Source organism: Chrysochloris asiatica, unplaced genomic scaffold, assembly GCF_000296735.1.
Source record: "Chrysochloris asiatica unplaced genomic scaffold, ChrAsi1.0 scaffold00131, whole genome shotgun sequence".
NCBI classification, from domain to species: domain Eukaryota; kingdom Metazoa; phylum Chordata; class Mammalia; order Afrosoricida; family Chrysochloridae; genus Chrysochloris; species Chrysochloris asiatica.
Genome location: NW_006408649.1, coordinates 7,434,743 through 7,456,688, shown reverse-complemented (window position 1 = coordinate 7,456,688; position 21,946 = coordinate 7,434,743). Strand labels below are relative to the sequence as shown.

The window sequence follows — 21,946 nt, the reverse complement described above, 5'->3', positions numbered from 1 at the left end:
TTATATGTTACCCTCCCTGACACCTGAACTAACATGTGTCTGCCCTCTTTAACCTGTGAATTACTTTCCATTTCCTCCCACCCATGGCAAACATCAAAGAATGCTTCCTATAGTATGAAAATCTTTTCCTAAGCTTTTTCAATAATGGTCTCATGTACTATTTGTCCTTTTGTGATTGACTAATTTCACTCAGCATAATGACCTCCAGGTTCATCCTTGTTATGAGGTGTTTTGCAGATTCATCTTTAGTTTTCAAGGTAGCATAGTATTCCATTGTGTGTATGTACCAAAGTTTGTTTATCCATTCTTCCATCGATGGGCATTTAGGTTGTCTCCATCTTTTTGCTATTGTAAATAGTGCTGCAATGAACATTGATGTGCATCTATCTACTTATGTCCTGGCTCACATTTCTTGTGGCTATATACCCAGTAGAGGGATTGCTGGATCATAAGGTATTTCTGAGAAAGTGCCATACCATTTTCCAGAGTGGTTGAACCCTTTTCCAGTGCTACTAGCAATGTAGAAGGATCCCAGTCTCTCCACAACCTTGACACCATTTGTTGGTGTTTTTTTTTGTTTTGTTTTGTTTTTTAACTTTGCTGTTAATGCTGGTGTGAGATGATATCTCATTGTTGTTTTGATTTGCATCTCTTTAATGGGAATTGACTCAATGGAACTTAAAAACAACAACAACAATGTGCTGCGGGTTAATGCGCAGGATTGCAAAGTTGGTTTGAGCTGAAAGGTTGGTGGTTCAAGCTCAGCAGGTGCTCCTTGGAAATCCTATACAGGATCACTATGGGTCAGAACTGACTAGATGGTACTTAACAACAACAACAAATGACTAATGAAAGGAGCTGTGGTAGTGAAGTGGTTACAAATTGGGCTGTTAACTTCAGGGTCAGCAGTTCGAAACTACCAGTTGTTCCATGGGAGAAAGATGAGGCTTTCTGTTCCCATAAAGGTTTACAGCCTCGGAAACCCTGTACAGGTTGCTATTAGTTGGAACCGACTCCATGGCACATAACAACAACAACAACAACAAATGACTAATGAAGGAGTCCTGGTGTGGTGCTGTGAGTTAATGTGGTGAACTGTAAAGTTGGTTTAAACCACAAGGTCGGTGGTTCAAGCTCACCAGCCACTCCTTGGAAACCCTATACAGGGTCACTATGGGTCATAACCGACTTGATGGCACTTAACATAACAACAAGAATGACTAATGATTGTGAACATTTCTTTATATGTTTTTGGCTGCCTGAGTGTCTTAAGTGGTGAAGTGTTGGTTCACGTCCTGTGCCCTTTTTTAACTGGCAGTTCAATATCTTTAACATGTGTGATTCAGTGACATTTACATTTTTCCTCTTGTTGTGTGACTATCAACACTGTTTCCAAATGATTCTATCACCCTTAGCAGAAGCTCAGTGTCCTCTAAGCAAAGACTTCTTCCTCTCTCCCTCCTGCCCTTGATAACCACTAACAAACTCCATCTCTATATGTTCGCCTGTTCTAGATGTTTTGTATGAGTGGGGACAACTTTTTAATTTGCCATAAGAGGGCAATAAAACAACTTCCAGAGTTATCATTTAAAAAAAAAAAAGCATTATTTTAAAAAATAAAAACAGTAAATGAATTTAGTTGGGTTTAAAAAACAAACAAAAACTCCTACATCATCCTAATTTTTCTAATTTTGCCTCATGCCAAAATCTTATTTTTATGTCCTGGCTATAGCCCCTGGAGCAGGATTTGGAAATTACTGAATTACAGGACTAGATAATGGCTTACAAGTTTCAGAGGCAACACAAAACTGAAATCCTAGGAACCAAACTAACTTGTTTATGTACACCCTTGTTTCTCTGCCAAATTATCTTCCTGGGCTAAATGCAACTTGGTTCAAAGGGTCAAGAGGAAAACTGATATCCTTTCTTACCACCCTTTAGCTTAGCAAATCAAGATTCAGCTCTCCAAACATGTTCACAAAGCCTATTGGACTATATGTACTCAGGTAAATTGAAGCACTTAACTTCTTGCTAAGGCCCAGCCACAGCTTGGTCGTTAGAATATCTCCTCTGCGTTTTCCTTCCATTCAGCTCTGACATAGTAACAGGTACTTACAGTAGGATATAAAGGAGCTTTGTGGTGTTAGAGATGGAAAATAAGGTAGTAGAAATAAGCAAGGATGTTGTTGGTAAGTTCTGAATCAGAGTAACCCTGTACAAGGCTACCAAGGAGCAGCTTGTAGGTTTGAAGCACTGACCTTGAAGATAGCAATCCAGTGCTTATCCTATAGCACCAAAAGGAGCAGGGTGAGCAGTAACCTGAGAGGAAGCCCAGTAACTAACTGTTGTTGTTGCTATGTGCCGTGGAGTCGGTTCCGACTCATAGTGACCCTGTACAGGGTTTCCGAGGCTGTAAATCTTTATGGGAGCAGAGAGCCTCATCTTTCTCCGGCGAAACAGCTGGTAGTTTTGAACTGCTGACCCTGAGGTTCGCAGCCTGATTCATAAACCACTAAGCTACCAAAGCTCCTTAGTAAAGGGTGTACCTATTTTTCCTGCTTGTATGCATGAACCAACATGCTCTAAGAGACCTTCTGGCACTAACATTTTGTAGTCCAGCCATCATAAGCACTGACTTCTCCAAAAGGGCCCTGAGTCTGAGTTTGAATCTAAGTCTCTTGGCAACTAAAACAAAGGGAGGAACATATTGGGTTACACAGTTTTCATTTTTCTGACAAAAGAATGCATATGAATTGATTTGCAAGAGTCCAGCATTTTCCTGGAATATGATTCCTGTTCTCCAGAGTGTCACTATAAAAGAGACACTGGGTAATGGAACAGATCATGGCTTCTACCACAGTATTGCAACAGACCCTAAAACACTATTAAACAGATGATGCTTGTACGGCATTTCCAAAAAGGCAGAGGCCACCTGAAACAACATAACTCAAGGAGACATTTCTGCCTTTTATGTCCACGAACTCTTAGAACAAGTACAGGAAGAACCTAATGAGAATATTGCTTCACCTATATCTCAGAACCACAGCAAAGGCCGTTTGGCAACTTTACAGCAAGGGCTCAATATCTTTGTTAATGAATGGTTTTGTGAATGGCTGACATTTTTACACACACATATTCATATATGCAAAGCTATTGTTACTGTGTACCATAGAATTGATTCCAACTCATAGCAGCCCAGAGTAGACTGGCCCCCATTCTTTAAATGTATGATTTTAATGGCCATACTAGGTATTATTATTTTTTAAAATATTTCTCAAATTGTTAGGTGAAAATGCTATCTTGATTTTTAAAACCTTATTTTGGTTTATTTTGTTTATCAGATGTGGTAGAAAAATAATGACTCCAAAAGATGTCTAAATCCTGTTTCCCAGGACCTCTGAGTACATTACCTTGTATGGCAAAGGGTCCTTGTAGACATGATTAAGTAAGGATCTTGAGATTAGAAGATTATCCCTGCTTATTCAGATGGGTACAGTGTAGCCACAAGAGTCCTTTCAAGAGGATCAGAGCCAGATTCGATAGCAGATATAATCCTACTTTGGTGAGTAGCATCTGAAATCATAAAAGCTCATGAGCAGCCATCTAAGGTTCAGCATTGGTCACTTCATTTGTAGAAGAAAGAAGAGTGATGAGAACGGAAGAGGCTTGAAATCAATTAGTCCAACAGACTAATGGAACATGTGAACATCAGTTTCCATGACTCTGGGACCAGAAGAACTATGATGGTACTCAGCTACTACCAACTGCTGAAAGGGATCACATTAGAAAGTTCTGGATAGAGAGGCAGAAATGTGGAACAAAACTCAGAATCTGAAAAAAAAAGACCTGGCTTACTGATCAGAAAGAGACTTTAAGAACCTGAGACTATGGCTCTTGATCACTCTTCAGGTCTGAAAAGAAACTCAACCTTGTAGTACAATTTTCAGCCAAAGAGTAAATAGTATATAAGAGGGACAACAATACTACTAAGGTATGCTCATCATGTAACAGACAATCATCCAAAATCAAAAGGGCAACATTTACCTGAGGACAATGTTGAGAAGGGCTGGGAAGGAGGGTGGAATGGTAATAACTGCAGGGAGGAAGCGGGACAACTGTTGCTGAATGGAAGGAATTGCAATCACTAAGATGAAATTAAGTGTATGATTTGTTGAATGCAAAACTAATGATCTTGTTTGTAAACCTCACTCAGTTTACAATAAAAAGTTGAAAAAAAGAGAGAGAAGAAAAGAAAAAGCAGATGTGACAACAAAAGTAAGAAGCTGAAATAACACAAAGAAGGGGCCATGAGCCAAAGAATGTTGGTGCTTTTTAGAAACAAGAAAACGAATTCTCTCCTAAGTGCCTCCAGAATGAACCAGCCATGCCAGTGCCTAGATTTTAGCCCCATGAGATTGAGTTTGAACTTCTGGCGTCCAGACCATAATAGAACAAATGTGATGTTTTAAGCCACTAACTCTGTGGTAATTTGTTATATCAGTAATAGGAAACTAATACACTAGAACATATAAAATACTTAAAGAACTCCCACAAATCAAAATGAAAAGACAGATAAACCATTAGAAATGTCTAAAGGATATGTTCAGGTAAGAAAGTTGAACATATCCTTTATTAAAGGACATAAATTTGGCCATTAAGCATATGAAAAGATTCTCAACCTCAGCTGTAATTAAGGAAATGATGACTATCAGAATGACTAAAAATTTTAAATCTGATAATACCAAGTATTGACAAGGATGCAGAACACCACAAACTTTCATACATTCTTGGTGAGACTATGAATGGATACACTTTGGAAACCAATTTGACATAGTCTACAAAAGTTGAAGGTGTGTATACCCAATAGTCAGTAATTTTACTCTTAAATGCATATCCATCCAAAATGGGTCCATACCAAGAGACACACGGGAATATTCATAGAGGTGTTTGTTATTCATAAGAACTCCAAAGCCAAAATTCCAACAAGAGTACAATGGATGAAAATAATCATGGTTTAGTCACACAATGCAACAAGAAAAATCAAAGAACTTCAGCTTAAGGAACAACATATGAATTCACACAAGTATGATGTGGAGCAAAAGAAAGCAGACACTAGAGAATAAATACATTATATTCCATTTATAAACAGTTAAAAAAAAAACAAACAGTCAAATATAAGGTATAATGTTAGAATCAGGATAAGTGATTACTTTGGGGACAATTAAAGTAGAAATGATTGGAAAGAGACATAAGACATTTAGCATTCTGGCAATGTTACATGGAGACTGACGAAGCAATACATTCATTTTGTGTTCTTTTCCATATGTATATTATCTACTTCACAGGAAAAATTCAAAAACATCAATGGATTTAAAAATATATACTGTTTATTTTGTTGTTAAGTACCGTGGAGTTGGTTCCGACTCATAGCAACCCTGTACAAGGTTTCCGAGGCTGCAAATCTTTACCAGAGCAGAAAGCCTCATCTTTCTCCCATGGAACGCTGATAGTTTCGAACTGCTGACGTTGCGGTTGGCAGTCCAACTTGTAACCACTATGCTACCAGAGCTCCTACTGTTTCCCAAGTTATTGATAGCTCAAACCCATTGCTGTCAAGTTGATCTAGTTTTTTCCTTAGCTTATTTTTTAGCTTAATGGTTTAAAAATAAATGCGGTTTTCTAATCATTGCAACAAAAATATTTTCAGTAAAGTCATTCCTTTTGTATCTTTGGAGACCCCATGTTGCAGTTAGAAAGCTCTACTGCATACAAGGTAGCTGTTGGGTTTATCTTTCTGTCATTTAAACTTAAAACAGAAATCATTAATTACACAAAGAAGACCAGGCAAAAAATTATTGATGTTTCTTCAAAACCATCAAGGACATAAGCTCTTATTTGAGTGAAGGAGAAAAAGAAATTAAGAACTATTTCTTGATAAGAGGACCCTGGTGTATGCGTACTTTGCTCCCCTCTTGGCTCACAATCATGATTAAAAAACCTAAGAAGATTCCTGCAGTAAAACAATGTGATTCTGTCTTTAGTAATACAATATAGTCTACAATGATTTTACCAGGTAAATGTTTGTTTATTTGTTTTCTCATAAAGCATACATTAAAAATCTTACAAAATTAGTGTTACGTGAAACCCACATTAGGAAACATTTAATTCATTTGTTCTTCTAATTTTACAGTTAGAGAAAATGAGGGGAAATGACTAGTCCTAGGTCAGATGGTTAATTATACTCAAAGCTTCCCCATCTGCCATGCCTAGGCTGCATTGAAATGAGGAATTGCTCAGACAGTAGGCATACTTACTTATTAGTCATACTCACCTTTTCTTGTAGCTTTACAAATTGAGAAAGAGAATAACGTTAAAAAGCATCCAGGTAATCAACTTCCAGCTTAAAAAATAAGATATTTAAAATCTAGTTCAAATTTTCCTGGTAGCATTATATTTCCTTCTCTAGAAGCTAGACTATATGAAAAAGAATGTTGTCTCAGGATTGAAGTAAGACTCATTAATTCCTGTGGTATGTAGATGAAACAAACTTGCTGAAAGTGAAGAGGGCTTGAAGCCATCCATAAAACTGTACCTCAACATACAGAAAACAAAATCCTCATAACTGGACTAATAAGTAACATCATGACAAATACAGGAAAAATTCAAGGATTTCATTTTACTTGGATTCACAATTAATGCCCATAGAAGCAGCAGTCAGGAAATCAAACAACGTATTGCACTGGGCAAATCTCTTTAATATATAAAGAAGCAAAAATGTCACTTGGAAGATTACGGTGTACCTGATCCAAGCCATGGTAATTTTAATAGCCTCAAATGTATGTGAAAGCTGGACAATGAATAAGGAAGAGTGAAGAATAATTGATGCATTTGAATTATGGTGTTGGTAAAGAATGTTAAACATACCAAGGATTATCAGAAGAACAAATAAAAATCTGTCTCAGAAGAAGTATAGCCAGAATGTTCCTTAGAAGTAAGAATGGTAATACTTCATCTCACTTTGTTCATATTACCAGAAGGGACCAGTCTCTGGAGAAGAATAACATACTTAATAAAGTAGAAGTTCAGTGACAAAGAGGAAGATCATCAATGAGATGGGTTGACACAGTGGCTGCAACAATGGGCGCAAATATAGCAGCGATTGTGAGGATGATGCAGAACCAAGAAGTGTTCATTGTATTGTGCATAGGGTCATGAGTTGGAACTGACCCAACAACAGCCACCTATATACTCAGTCTTACGTGGTTAGATTTTGTTGTTACTGTTGCTATTTTAAATAACACTGTAATGAATATTCTAATATGAAGTTATGCATCCCATTTATTGGCTAGAGTTGTAGGTGTATGCCTAGGAATGAAATATTCTTGACTGGACTATTCTTTTCTCATTGATAGACAATGCCATGTGTCAAGTGATCCAGATACATGGGTCTATGTCTGGATTCATGTTGGTTTGAACTACCAGGTCAGTGGTTCAAGCTCACCAGCACTCCTTAGAAATACAGGGTCGCTATGGGTCGGAACCAGCTCAATGGCACTTAACAGCAACAATGTCTGGACTCAGCAGTCTGTTGGTCTACAAGAGATCTTCAAAACGTTCATGGAAAAATAGAATTAAAAGACAATGGAATTTTTCCATAAATCTTGGATGCCCCTTCATATTTGTCTTTCTGGATCAATTCACAAACAAAGGGGGCCTCCATTCTGCTTTTCCACTTTCAATGGGCTTTCCTCATCTCTTTTCACTGCTCGTAAAGCCAGAAATAGCATAGGATGGGGAGTTAGGACATGTGCCTACAATCAGGACTGACATTGCTTGGGAGCATTGCCAACCACACCCAGTGTTTCTTGTGTTGTTGTTAAGTGCCACCGAGTTGATTCTGACCCATAGCAACTGTATGTGTTTACAAGGAGAAGCTGGTGAGCTTGAACCACCCGCCCTGCAGTTCAAACGAGTTTGCAATTTGACGCATTGGCCCACAGCGCCAAACCAGGACTCCTCCGGTGCTTCTAGCCTTGTGTAAAAAATTGGCATGGTAGGGGTGTTTGGCTTTCTCTGGCTTTACGAGAGGAAGAGAGAATAACCATTAGCATCAACCCAAAGCTGATCTCTATGAGGCAGAGGTCAAATATACCTCTACCCTCAAATCTTTGAACCAACTTGAACACCAGCCCTCCTTCCCATGGCATTCTCTACTTCTCTGCTGGGAGCAACAGTTGGTTGCAATGACCACACAGAACTCACAGGCCATACGTCCAATTACGGAGTTTATTAAGGAAGTTGTTGTTATTGTTGTTGTTAGGTGCCATCGAGTTGGAACCAACTCATAGTGACCCCATGCACAGCAGAAGGAAACAATGTCCGATCCTGGGCCAACCTCACTACCGCTGCCACACTTGAATTCATCAATGATGCCACCTGGCCAATCCATCTCGTTAAGGAAGTAGCAGGTTACAATTCAGGATGCAATTCTTTGATCAGGACAGTTTCTTAGCCATGCCCACAGGCAGGCCTCTCTTGGCCCTTCACCCATTAGCCCCTCAGTTTCTCAGCACCTTGGTTCCTCAGCCCAACCTTTGCCCTGTGTTACAAAGCTCTTTTTCTTTGCCAAAAGGTGCCAGGAGGCACCCCACTCTGCTAGGAGGCCTCTTGCCTGAAGACATTCAGCTCTCTTGCTCTGTGATTAGCCTACCCACTCTAATTGCCTTGTTGCATGGACCATGAAGCCCACTGCGTCTCCTTGCACTAGTCTCCTGTTTCTCTGCTGCTGCTTCTTATCATTTTGCACCATTGCAGTGTTATAGCTCTCTCTCTGCATCCTGGGTCTAGGAGGTTCTTGGTACAGGGACCCTGGATCCAAAGGTATGCTCCCCTTCCATCTTTTCTTGATTATAGGGAGGTTCCCCCCTTTCCACCTCTGGGATGGCTCATTTTAAGCCTAGCAGGATAACAAAAATGATCAGTCCCCTTGCCAGAGTTCCATATATGTTATTTGCATGGTCCAACCCCACATACTGACAGACAAGTGGTGGCCGCTTTGTTTTAAGTGGAAACTGTCACTTTAAATTTCGAGATCTGTGTGCATCCATAGTAGAACCCTCCAGGGGAGGTGGTGGAGTGTACATTTGCTCAGGCATCCCCTCTAGTCACCATGCACAGACAACAAGTGACCAATGGACAAATACCCCCCCAAAAAATAAATGTCCATACCTGTATCTCCACGGTTCTGTCAGGCGTTCATGGCTGTTCTGATGGCCAAACTTCGTCTCTCATACTTCGGACATATTGTTAGGAGGGACCAGTTTCTGGAGAAAGATATCATGTTTGGTAAGATGGAGGGTCAGAGAAAAAGAGGAAGCCCCCCCTCCCCCCAATGAGATGGATTAGCCAAGTGGCAGTATCAATGGATTCAAGCGTGGCAACAGTGGTGAGGTTGGCCCAGGATGGGGCAATGTTTCATTCTGCTGTGCATAAGGTCGCTATGGGTCGGTATCAACTCGATGGCACCTAACAACAACAACAACCCCCACAAGGATGCCACATATCTTATTTGTATTATTAGCCAGCACAAGCACTTTATTTGCATAGTCCCACCCACTCATTTGCTGGAAGTTACACAATCATGACTAAAAGGGTTTGAGTCCTTAGTTTGCCAAGGTTGATGTACACGTATTACTGATTACTGTTCTCTCTGGGCTTTCGTTTCCTCCACTGTAAAATAATGTTGTTAGACTTGGAATCTTCTAGCTTTTCTGTTTATAACAGAACATTTTTTAGGTCACCAGGAATAAAAATACTCTGCTGCCTCCCACCTTCAGCAAACTTGGGTGGCAAAGATGACTTCAATTCTCCTAATTATCTGAGCCATAAATTGATCTGTCTCATCCTCAAGATGATTTTTATTTTTTTAAGTTGAACTTCTTTCCATTTTGCAGATTGTTATTTGTGAGGCTGTCTGCTATATGACTGAAATACTATACATGCTTGTGTACATGTGTGTATGTGTGACTGGACTCTTTATAGTAGTCACATACTTTATTTTACAATAAGTGACCAGTGTCACTCAGCATGATTGAGTCCAGGTGGTACTTGGCCACAGCTGACCGAGAACCAAAAATAAGAGATCTAAATCTTTCCTATCGCTAGACCTGGTGGTGCTGTAGTGCTGTGGAGTCAGTTCTGACTCATAGTGATCCTGTATAGGGTTGCCGAGACTGTAAGTCTTTATGGAACCAGAAAGCCTCATCTTTCTCCCATGGAGCACCCGGTGGACTCGAACTGCTGGCTTTGTGGTTACCAGCCCAATGGATAACCCACTATACCACCAGGGTTCCGTATCCCTATGCCTAAGGAAATGGAAATCATCAGACATTTAGTAATTGATGTCTTCCAAAGAGTTCAAGACTGAGCATTGGTTCTATGGCTCCTTGCCTGGCATCTGGCCTTCATTAGGTCATAAAAAATGAAATTTATGACCCTTCTGGTTGTAACAATAACTTTTATAATAGCCACAGTGACTGAGTGGTTATCAGAGGAAGAAAGTCAAACAACTAACATTCTCTGTGTCCTTGCTACTTGCTAGCCATATGTGTTAACTTTTTAATCTCACATAAACCCTTTAAGTTAGATACTATGATTGCCATTGTCAGATTTGACTCAGAAAGACTTAGAAACTTTACAAAAGTTATATAAGGGCAATTAAAAAGTGTTGCTACAAAATCATGTTGTTGTTATAAAGTGTCATCGAGTCCATTCCAACCTATAGCGACCCTGTTCAGTTTCCAAGGAGCTGCCGGTGAGTTTGAACTGCCAACCTTGCGGTTCAAATTGATCTTGAAGTCAAGTGCATTAACCTACAACACCACACCCACACCAGGACTCCACAAAATCAGAGAAACCTTTATTAAACAAAAATAAAATAAAGCTATAATTTTTCAACATCTCCTCCAAGTCTATACACTTCTGAAACCAATGTTTTCATCTCTCTAACCCTGTCCCAAAGAATTCTGCACTTTTCGATTTACACCACATCAAAACAGTAGTTTTGGCATCCTTGAAAGACTCAAATCACATTCCTTTTCAAGGTTTTTTGAGTTTGGAAAACAAAAAAGAAGTCTGAAAGGGTGAGATCAGGACTGGAGGGTAGGTGGGGTAAGGATTCCCAATGAAATTTGCATAGAAAAGCCTTTGCAAATAAGCAAGTGCATTGTCATGATGGGAAAAAACTGGCTGTTTTCTCACCAATGCAGTTTTCAATTTTCTTAAAACTTCTTCCTAATAAGCCTCTATAATGCTACTATGTCCATTGAGAAAATCTATCAAGATTACCCCTTTGAAATCTCAAAAAACAGCCGCCACGCATAACTTCCTGAACTGACCTCTCTGCCTTTAAATTTAACTGGTCTAACACCGCTTGTTGGAAGCTACTGTTTTGATTGGACCTGTTTTTGACGGGCATCCTAATGAGACTAATGCAAGTGTACTACTAAGAGAATTTGTCTGCAGTCATCCACTGATCACAGCGATATGATTAAACACATTTTGTTTGGAATAAACCCATGCCTGTATGAATGAGAGCCCTAGTAGCAATATAGCCAGCAGAATCGTATTCAAATCCAGGATTTCTGATTTCTATATCAACAGTACTTTTCCCTTTCTCTTCAATGTTGCCTCATCAATTTTAGTAACAGTTCACTTTGTTTTGTTTCTTGGTTTGGATAAGCCCTGTGCTCCTATACCTCTACAGCAGGAGTGGGGAACATCCGACCCACAGGCCATATGGTGTTGTTAAGTGCCGTCAAGTTGATTCCGACCCATAGCGACCCTGTATAGGGTTTCTGAGGAGCAGCTGGTGAACTTGAACCACCGACCTTGCAGTTCAAATGGCTTTGCTGTCTGATGCATTAGTCCACAAACCAGAACTCCCACAAAACGATTTGGTCTGGTCCTGCCAAGGCAACCACAGTCCCAGCTATCACATTGTTGTTGTTGTTGTTAATAGCGACCCTGTATAAGGGTGAGTTAATTATATGTTTGACCAAATATAGCATGCTAATTTTTAAATTAATAATTATGTATGGCCTGTGAATGATGTTATAAATTTTGGCAGAAAAAAGGTTCCCCAGATCATGACAAGCTATGGGCAACATTGCTAAGTATGAGTATTCCAGAACACTTAATTGTGCTCATGAGGAATCTGTACCTGGGCAAAGAGGCAGTTGTTCAAACAGAGCATGGGAACAATGAATGGTATAAAATTGGGAAAGGTGTGCGACAAGGTTGTATTCTTTCACCATACTTATTCAACCTGTATGCTGAGCAAATAATAGGAGAAGCTGGGTTCTATGAAGAAAACCATGGCATCAGGATTGGAGGAAGGCTCATTAATAACCTGCGATATGCAGATGATACAACCTTGCTTGCTGAAAGGGAAGAGGAGTTAAAACATTTACTGATGAAGATCAAAGACCACAGCCTTCAGTATGGTTTACATCTCAATGTAAAGAAAACAAAAATCCTCACCACAGGACCAATAAACAACATTCTTATCAATGAAGAAAAGACTGAAGTTGTCAAGGACTTAATTCTCCTTGGATCAACTATCAACAATCATGGGAGCAGCAGTCAAGAAATCAGATGACGTATTACATTAGGCACATCTGCTGCACAAGACCTTTTTAAAGTGTTGAAGAGCAAAGATGTCACCTTGAGGACTAAGGTGTGCCTGAAAATACCAAGCCATGGTATTTTCAATAACCTCATATGCATGCTAAAGTTGGACAGTGAATAAGGTAGACTGTAGAAGAATTGATGCTTTTGAGTTATGGTGTTGGAGGAGAATATTAGAAGTGCCGTGGGCTGCCAAAAGAACCAATAGATCCGTTTTGGAAGAAGTGCACCCAGAGTGCTCCTTGGAGGCCAAGATGGCCAAACTTCATCTCTCATACTTTGGACATATTGTCAGGAGGGACCTGTTGCTAGAGAAGGATATCATGTTTGGTAAGGTGGCGGGTCAGAGAAAAAGAGGAAGACCCCCAACGAGATGGATTAGCCAAGTGGCAGCATCGATGGACTGCCCAGGATCGGGCAGTGTTTCGTTCTACTGTGCATAGGTCCCTATGAGTTGGTACCGACTCAATGGCACCTAACAACAACAACAACCCCTGTTTTACAGGCTAGATCCCTAGCACAATAATGGTGAGCAAAATATTGTTTCTGTGTTCAAGTTGCTAGTCTATATGTCCTGTGAGAACAGGAGTAGTGTCCTCACAGAATATATAGTCTAATTCATAAAGTGGTTCAGCAAAGACTGGCATACAGAGGTACTTATGGGTTCAGAGATTGAGCAACTGATCCATAGCATAATATACTGTACTTTCTCTGACTGGGTTTTTTTCCTACTGTCTGCAGGTTGAGGGTACCTTTGGTGGACCTTGTGATATGCCACCCAGATCCCTCTTTATTGAAGGAATTGTTTTCCTGGCATAGGATTTCAAAGGCTGTAGATCTTTATGGGAGCAGAAAGCCTCATCTTCCTTCTATGGAGCAGCTGGTAGATGCAAACTGCTGACCTTGCTGTTTGCAGCCCAATTATGCTACCACGGTACCTTACTTGTTTCCATAGCTGTGAGAATGCTGAAAACAGACAATGTCAGCTGTCAGCTTTCAGAGTTTGCCTCAGCTGCAGAGATCAGGTTTATCCAAGGTCATGCCCTTGCTGGGTGGCCCACACCCAGTGGGGGAAGGTATGAGGCTTGGTTAGCTCAGTCTGAAGGGAAATAATTGTGGAAGGCATCCTAACTCCTTTGTTCTACGAGGTTGCCTGAGGCTAGCACTGGGCCAAAAACTGCATTGCAGCTCTTTCTCCCTCTGCCCAATCCTGTTTCCTTTATCCTCCTCCCGAGGGAATGGTTCCAATGATGCTCCTTAAAACCATTCTGCCTACAAACTCTGAGTCTGCTTCCTGGAGAACCCACCTTGGGAACTTCAGAGACTAGAAAAGTGGCCTTGCACCTTGATCTTCTCGTCTCCAAACTGAACAACATTTGGTATGGCACTAATTTCTGGATGCCCTGGCCCTCTTGGGCATTCTCTTAGCTGCTTCTGAATCAACAATCCTGAGGCCTAGTGGGGGAGACTGGTTTTCTGGGGCTAATTCTAAGACTACAGGGCCTTCTCATTGGTATTGATGGCAGAGTCATCAGATGATTTCTAGCATACAGGGAAGCATTGCTTGCTACTTCCACAAAAGTTAATTTAATCAGGAAGCTTAACCAAGTGAGGCAGTACAAGGCTGCATTTCACCTTTTGTTTTTGAAGTCTTTTCCATACAGAGAAGAGAATGAACTCATCAGGTATCTATGAAAGACAAAAAGTAAGTAAAGCCCAGTGCCTAGAGTAAATTCTTAATGACCCTATAACTACTTGAAACCACTAGACAGGATCACTATGAACAGACACAAAGGCACTTTAACAATAACATAAATAAATAACTTAGTAAATAACAGCATACTGCCACCACTAGTAAATAACTCAGTAAGTAAATTTGCTTAGCATATGTGAGTTCCATTTTATTATTTAAAGTCTTTCTATAATGTAGAATCTATATTAACTGAACTCCTTCATGGTATCTTTACTAAAGCTCCACAGCATTCACTCTCCATTTCATACTCTGCATCCCAAATGAAAGGGCGGACATCAATTTCAAGTAAAAAAATTCTTTGGTTTCATATAACAGAAATAAATGTGATCCAGTGGCTTTCTGGAGTCCTGGTGTGACGCTGTGGGTTAATGAGCTGAACTGCAAAGTCGGTTTCAATCACAAGATCGGTGGTTCAAGCTCACCAGCTGCTCCTCGGAAACCCTATACAGAGTCGTATGGGTCAGAACCTTGATGGCACACAACAACATCAAAGTGGTGCTGTAAGATAAGTACAGGACTGCTAGCCACAAGGTTGGTAGTTCAAACCCACCAGTCACTCCTAGGAAACCCTATACAAGGTTGCTATCAGTTGGAACTGACTCGGCAGCATTAAACGACAACAGTTAAAAAACACCAACAGACCCAGAAGAGGGAATATATTTTAAGGAGTTTCAGTAACTTTAAGATGAGAAATGCTGATGAGATGAAATGAGGAGAGTGTGGACTCATTTTATGGAATGCAATCAATGTCATGGAACTCTCTATGTACAAACTCGACTGGGAAATGAATTTATGCTGTAAACTTTCATCTAAAGCACATAGTTTTTCTGTGTTGTTTTTTTAAATGAGACCTTATCTGGAAATGGATCTATGGAAATGTAAATTAAGGATTTCAAGATGAGATCATCCCAGATTTAAGGTGGACCCTAAATTCAATGCTGAGTTGGAACTGACTCAAAGCACCTAACAACAAGAAGTTAAAAAAGAGAAAGAAAGTTAAAAAAATGTTTATAAGACACAGAAAGGGACCAGATATATGATATGAAAACTCTGTACCTAAATTATGCTTATATCTGTGTGTTGGTTTGCATATATGTGTATTATGTAAATGTGTGTGCATGTGCCTAGATCTAGTGCCTCGTGGTGACAAATTGTCAGTTCTCAATTCCAGAACTCATACATTACAATTTTAACTACATCAAGATACTAACTGAGCTCTGCCTTGGACCTAATCCCAAATTCCTGGGAGATAGAAATTTTATTGGCATGTTTTAGTCAGATATTAACTTCTGCTGCAATTAGGCATGGAAACAGGAAGGATTATGTAATCCAAACATGCTGCCAGAGGCCCAACCCTGTGCATGTGATCAATAGCTTAACAGGTGGGCACTTGAGGGAGGAAAGGGTTTCCCCACTTAGCCTTAGAAATGACCTTCTAATAGATTTTGGCCATGGAACTCACTTTTATATCTGACCTGGATAGTGATGGTTCAGTTGCAGGTTTAAGATTATTAAACCCCATTACTCCCCTGCGCTGCATAAGTGGCAATCAAGAGACATAATGACATCAACAAATCTTTCTTGAGCTCCCTCTGTGTATATCTTACCCTCATGGAACTTAACAACCTGATGGGAGACTAACAAGAGAACTGAAATACAATAACTTTGGAGACCATTTGTGCTTAATGCACGGCTTTAAACTAATTTGTACCAGTTTAGTCATGGGTGACATAGTGAATAGGAACAGACCCGAAAATTTAAAATTTGGGTGAAAAGCATAATAACCTGAACACCAAATTTTATAGGTTGAAGCCTTGGAATAGGAAACTCAGAAGAGGCACAGTGAGCTTTCTCAGGAGTTTGATGCATGACATTGAATTATTGGCAGGATTGTGGGGTGTGATATACAATCAAAAGGGCAGTCAGCTGTCATCTTTGAGTGGGGAACCATTGTTTCTGACTCTACTGGTCAAGAGATTTGGTTGCTATGCAATGTATACACTGCCCTTATTTTCAGAGAGGGAGATAATGTTGACCCATAACTTTTCCCTTTCCAGTTATGATTCTAGTACTACCCACATTTTACAAATTTGGGTTCATTAAAGTTTCACTTCATGAGACACGACTGAACCAAGAAGAATGAAATGCTGATTTAATGAGAAAGGTAATTATTGATTGTTGAATGACTTTTGTACCAGGTGTTTGATAAAATAAATAGGAAATAGATATGTCTATCTACCTATTTATTTCTCTACATACACAGAAATGTACATGTATATACTTTGTTTATAGACTTTACTACAAATGTGTCATAAAACTGAGACAAAGGAAATTAATTTGGTACTAAAAGTCACATTGCTAGTAATAGTGAAATTGGGGATCTAATGCCAAGTTGTGTTCTAAAGTCAGTGGCCTTCCCAGAATTCTAAATAACCTTCTAAATAACTAACACATCAGGGCACTGGGTGAATGCTCCTAGCTGACTTGCTTACCTCCAGTATTAGTTCCTCGTCATAATGAATTCAATCCACAACACAGTCTTCTGGTTCAGTTTAGGAATCTGAGCCACAGTGAACCACACATGCCACAAAATGCCACGTTTCCAGATTCTTTCCATCAGCCCAACAACACTGCATTTCCATTATCGCCAAACAGCCCTTATCCTCCTCTCCCTGTGAACAGCACATATCCCAACTCCCCTGCAAGTTCTGGACCAGGAAGTCCATTTCAGCTCCCAACTGATACTCCTCCTCCTGCCTATATGCCACCTGACGATCAAATGGGTCAAGAGAATTCCCAGCCTATGGATACAAGCAATAATACAATTCCTTAGATTAGCAGAGATATTCAGCCTGTTGCCTATGAAGAACCCAAACACTGGTGTTCAGTTGTCTACTACGAGTTGAACAATAGTGTTGGAGAAGATTTTCATGCATCTTCTACTAGTGTGTTAGTGGATGGCTTCACAGGTCCTTCAAATAACAAAAGTCTACTCTGCTTGTGATTATTATCAAATGTGACTCGTAACTCGCCAATTGAAAACACTACACAACATATTGGAAAAGGTGTTCATCTGTACTATGTTGGCGGGGAGGTATATGTGGAATGCCTCAGTGACAGCAGCATATTTGTACAGAGTAAGAACTGCAACTTTCATCATGGCTTTCATCCCACTACTGTCTGTAAGATTCCCTGAAGTTGCAGCCTCAAAATTTTTAACAATCAGGAATTTACGCAGCTTCTGGCTCAGTCTGTCAACCATGGGTTTGAGGCAGCATACGAGCTCACCAAAATGTGCACCATTCGAATGAGTTTTGTCAAGGGCTGGGGAGCAGAATATCACCGACAAGATGTTACCAGCACTCCATGTTGGATTGAGATACATCTTCATGGGCCTCTCCAGTGGCTGGATAATGTCCTCACTCAGATGGGCTCCCCTCTGAACCCCAAATCTTTTGTTTCATAGTGCAGAAGTATTCTTTTCAATTGTATTATTAGTGGACTTGTTAAATTCTAGAGTAACTTTCAGTACAGGTACTGTGAGTTTACATGGAAAACAGGTATTATAGCATATTTTTTTCTTACATAATTGTGACCAATACATTTGTATTTTGTGATGAATCTACATTTGTTTGTATTCGTATTCATGTGACTAACTCTCAAAAGTGTTGTGAAAGATGCCCCAGTTCAGAAGTTCAGCATTGACTGTAAACTAGAATTTTGTCCCATTATTTTTTAAAAATATAACTAACACATCATATAAGTAATACTAATCCATAATTTATGATTCAGGAATTTCATTAGTGGCTATATGATGCCAAAACCATTCAGTGAAACATTCTGTCAATCGTCTGCAAACCAGACTTTAGACTGGTTTCCATTAATTTATGGGATAGAGAATCTTCACAAGGTTAATTCATTATTTCCTTCTGGTGCTTATTAATTGCTTTGACAATCACCTGGGTTCTTATATTGACCACAAGATCCAGGTTTACCTTGTAAACAATGAGAAACATGAGGCCAGAGTTGGACCTTACATCTGCACTGTTGCAGAATCTCTGACTGAGGCAGAAAATCAAAGTCAGGCCCAGCCAGCATACAGTGTGTGTACTGTGCACGGGGCATAGTGATGTAATGGAAATAGTTCTGGACTCCAAGTCCAAATGCTTGGCTTTTAGCCCCAGCATGACCTCTTAACAATGGTGGAGCCTCAGGTAGAGTCACGTGCACCTGCAATCTTCTGCTTCCTCATCTCTAATGAGGCCATATGCCTCCTTCTCTGTATTGTGAAGATAAAACAAGGTAAGTAATAATAATGGTTAAAATTCACTGGACTCTTAGCATGAGCTAAGAACTTTTAATTTGCTTTTCTCACAACTCTAAGAGGTTGGTCCTATTATTTGTACCATTTTACAGATAAGGCAACTGAAGAACTGAAGGGTCAAATAATGTGCCCCCAGTCAAGTCTGCTTGGATGCAGAGCCCAAACAGCACCACTCTACTGCCCTGAATAAAGGCTATTATCTGAATATGGTGTCATTATTGCCATAAGAAATAGGCCAAATCCAGGAAGCCCAGGGTGTGATCTATGCAGAGTAGTAGGCAGGCACCTCTACCTTCCCCATCATTACCTAGGAAATAGCCTCCTCCTTGCTGTTGCCATGGATTCCATCTCTCTCTCTTCCTCTCACCTTCACCATAGAGACAGCTAATTGGAAAGAAGATCCTTGAGTGGGAGAAGGTATTCACACAGGGAGGCGTGAATGTGCTTCCAGACACTCCTTTGTTGCCTGAGGGGGAGCATCATCCAGTGGGAACTGCAACCTGGAAATTCCCATTTCGTTAAGGAATGTGGAAGTGTTCCTGGAGTTGCACAGAAGTACATTGTCAAAGCCATTTATCCCTGGAGACATGTAGGTTAGAATTGTTTTACGAATTTATTTCTAGAAGCTGCCTTTCCTTTCCTTTAGTCAGTCATTGTCCCAAACAAAGGAAATTCCCATATTTTCATGTCTCATAAATGCTGAAAATCTGCCAGGCCAGGTCATCTCCTTGACTAATTTTGCTTACAATTTGTTATGGTTCGTGTTGTGAAACTCTACTTCTCCCTGGACAACTGTCAAATAAATTGGACGGGTTATATCAGCAGCTCTCAGCTGTACAGATTTTTAGACCAATACAAGGTCTTTTAAAAAACATGATTTAAAAAAAAAAAAAGCAAAAAACAAACAAAAAACACATGAGTTCTGTAAAAGGAAAGATACAGTATGATTTCCCTTATATGAAATATCTAGAATAGGCAAGCACATAGTGACCGGATATTATTAATGGTTACCACGGATGAATGGGAGTGGTAGATGAGCGATATTGCTTAAGTGACACTGAGTTTCTGTTGTTGTTAAGTGCCGTTATATAGGGTTTCCAAGGAGCAGCTGGTGGATTTGAACTGCCAACTTTGTGATTTGAAATCCAGTGTCTATCCTACAGTGCCAGACTTAGTAGTTTTGTTTCTGTTAGGGGTGATGAAAAAAACTTGAAAACAGTGATAGTTGCATATACATTGCATGTGATTAAAAAAGTATTTCTTTTACTTTTATTGTTGAGATTATACAAGTCAGAACATACAGCCATTCAACAGTTTCCACATGTACAATTCAGTGACATTGATGACCTTCTTTGAGTTGTGCAGCCATTGTCACCCTCCTTCTCTGTTCCTAACCTAGTAAAAGAAATTCACTGTGCCCTAAATTTCCTAACTAACCTTTTGAGTTGCTGTTGTCAATCGGATCCCATAGAATTCCCAAACCCATTGACACGGAGCGATTCCAACCCATAGCTAAGCGTGGAACTGCCCCCACAGGGCTTCCAAGGCTATAAATCTGTACAGAAGCAGACTGCCTCATTTTTCTACTGCAGATCATCTGGTGGGTTTGAACTATCAACCATAGATAGGTCTTAAAAAGCACAATGCTCAAGACAGACATTCTTTAAGAGTTAAGCTATACTATTATTTAGGTTTTTTTTTTTTTTTTTTCACTCTGGAACCAAACGACTTTGTTGCCAGAAACGGCAGACTTGGAAGAGAACGGAAAAAACGGTGAATGTGTTTTAACTGCAGTATGCTTGAAGTCACCAGGTGGCTACGGTGAAGTTCTCCTTGTCACTGTCTTCCAGGTTGAACTTATCGAAGAGTAGTCGGCCAGGCAGGCATTCTGGGCCCGCAATTTGCGTAGGGTGATCACGTGGTCGCCCACCTCTTGTGTGGTCCTCACTTGCTGGTGTAAAAAGTGGCTCTCCAGGAAGTCACATAGCTGGGGGTCCTCTTGCTCGATGGCCAGTCGGTGCAGCTCCAGGAGGCCCTGGTTGATGTTTTGCTCCAGGTGGAAGGCTTGCTTCATAGCATGGAGCCCACTGCCCCAGTCGTCCAAGGCAGGTCTACTGGTGGCACAGAGCAGGATGCGGCCCCCGCACTGGCGCCTCGCGGGACTGTTTCTGAAAGTAGGCGGCGAAGTTCTTCAGGGCCACGTCCGTTGTGGTCGAAGTGGTGGGCCATGGACAGGTAGGTGTAGGAAGTGTACAGCTCCAAGTTGATCTGTTGGTTGATGGTAAACTCACATAATGGTGGTAGTTGTGGCGCACTTGAGAGGATGGTACGGTCGCCATGGCGGAGGGGCACAGGTCAGGCAGAGCTATTATTTATTTTTAAGAATACTTGGAGGGAGGAATAAATATAATGTCACTGAATCGCACATGTCAAAATGGTTGAAATGGTAACTGTTTTGTTACATATTTTTTAGATAAGTAAATAAAAAACAAGAAAACACCACAAGATTACACCGTAGAGTTGCTAGACTTTAATTTTGCAAGATAAGAACATGGACATTGTAAAACAATGCCTAATCTACAGAGGCAATATGATGCTGGGAATAAGAGGGCAGGCTAGGGTCCTGTGGTGGTGGTGGCTGTGTGCCGTGGAGTCAGTTCCGACACATAGTGACCCTGTACAGGGTTTCCGAGGCACAGGGTTTCCAAGGCTGTAAATCTTTATGGTAGCAGAAAGCCTCATCTTTCTCCCGCAGAACAGCTGGTAGTTTTGAACTGTTGACCTTGCGGTTTGCAGCCCGATTAATAACCACTACGTTACCAGAGCTCCTAGGATACAGTCATACTGGCAATTAAATGAGGCCCTAGGGTCCTGGCTTGGAATCCAGAGGCTCTAACTGCTCCTGCTGTGCCCACCTGCAAAAGCCTATCATTGTTCGAGCCCCTTGGTTTCTGGTTTCTCTACTTTCACTGGAGTCCTGGTTTGATGCTGTGGGATAATGCAGTAGACCCCAAGGTCGATTTGAATTGCAAGGGTGGTGGTTCAAAATTATCAGCCATTCCTTGGAAACCCTATACAGGGTCGCTATGAGTCGGAATCTACTCGAGGCACTTATAACAACAGCAGACTTCCACTGTTAAGCGCACTCCATCTTCGTTAGAGCCAGCCATTAGAGAACCCTC

At 40.5% G+C, this 21,946-nt stretch overlaps 2 pseudogenes; one reads left to right on the top strand and one right to left on the bottom strand.

Annotated features, from left to right (window-relative positions):
- The first annotated feature begins 4,586 nt into the window (after window positions 1–4,586).
- LOC102831132 lies at window positions 4,587–17,906 on the top strand (annotated as a pseudogene).
- A 2,663-nt stretch (window positions 17,907–20,569) lies between these two features.
- Window positions 20,570–21,696, bottom strand: LOC102830750 (annotated as a pseudogene).
- Between the last annotated feature and the right edge of the window lie 250 nt (window positions 21,697–21,946).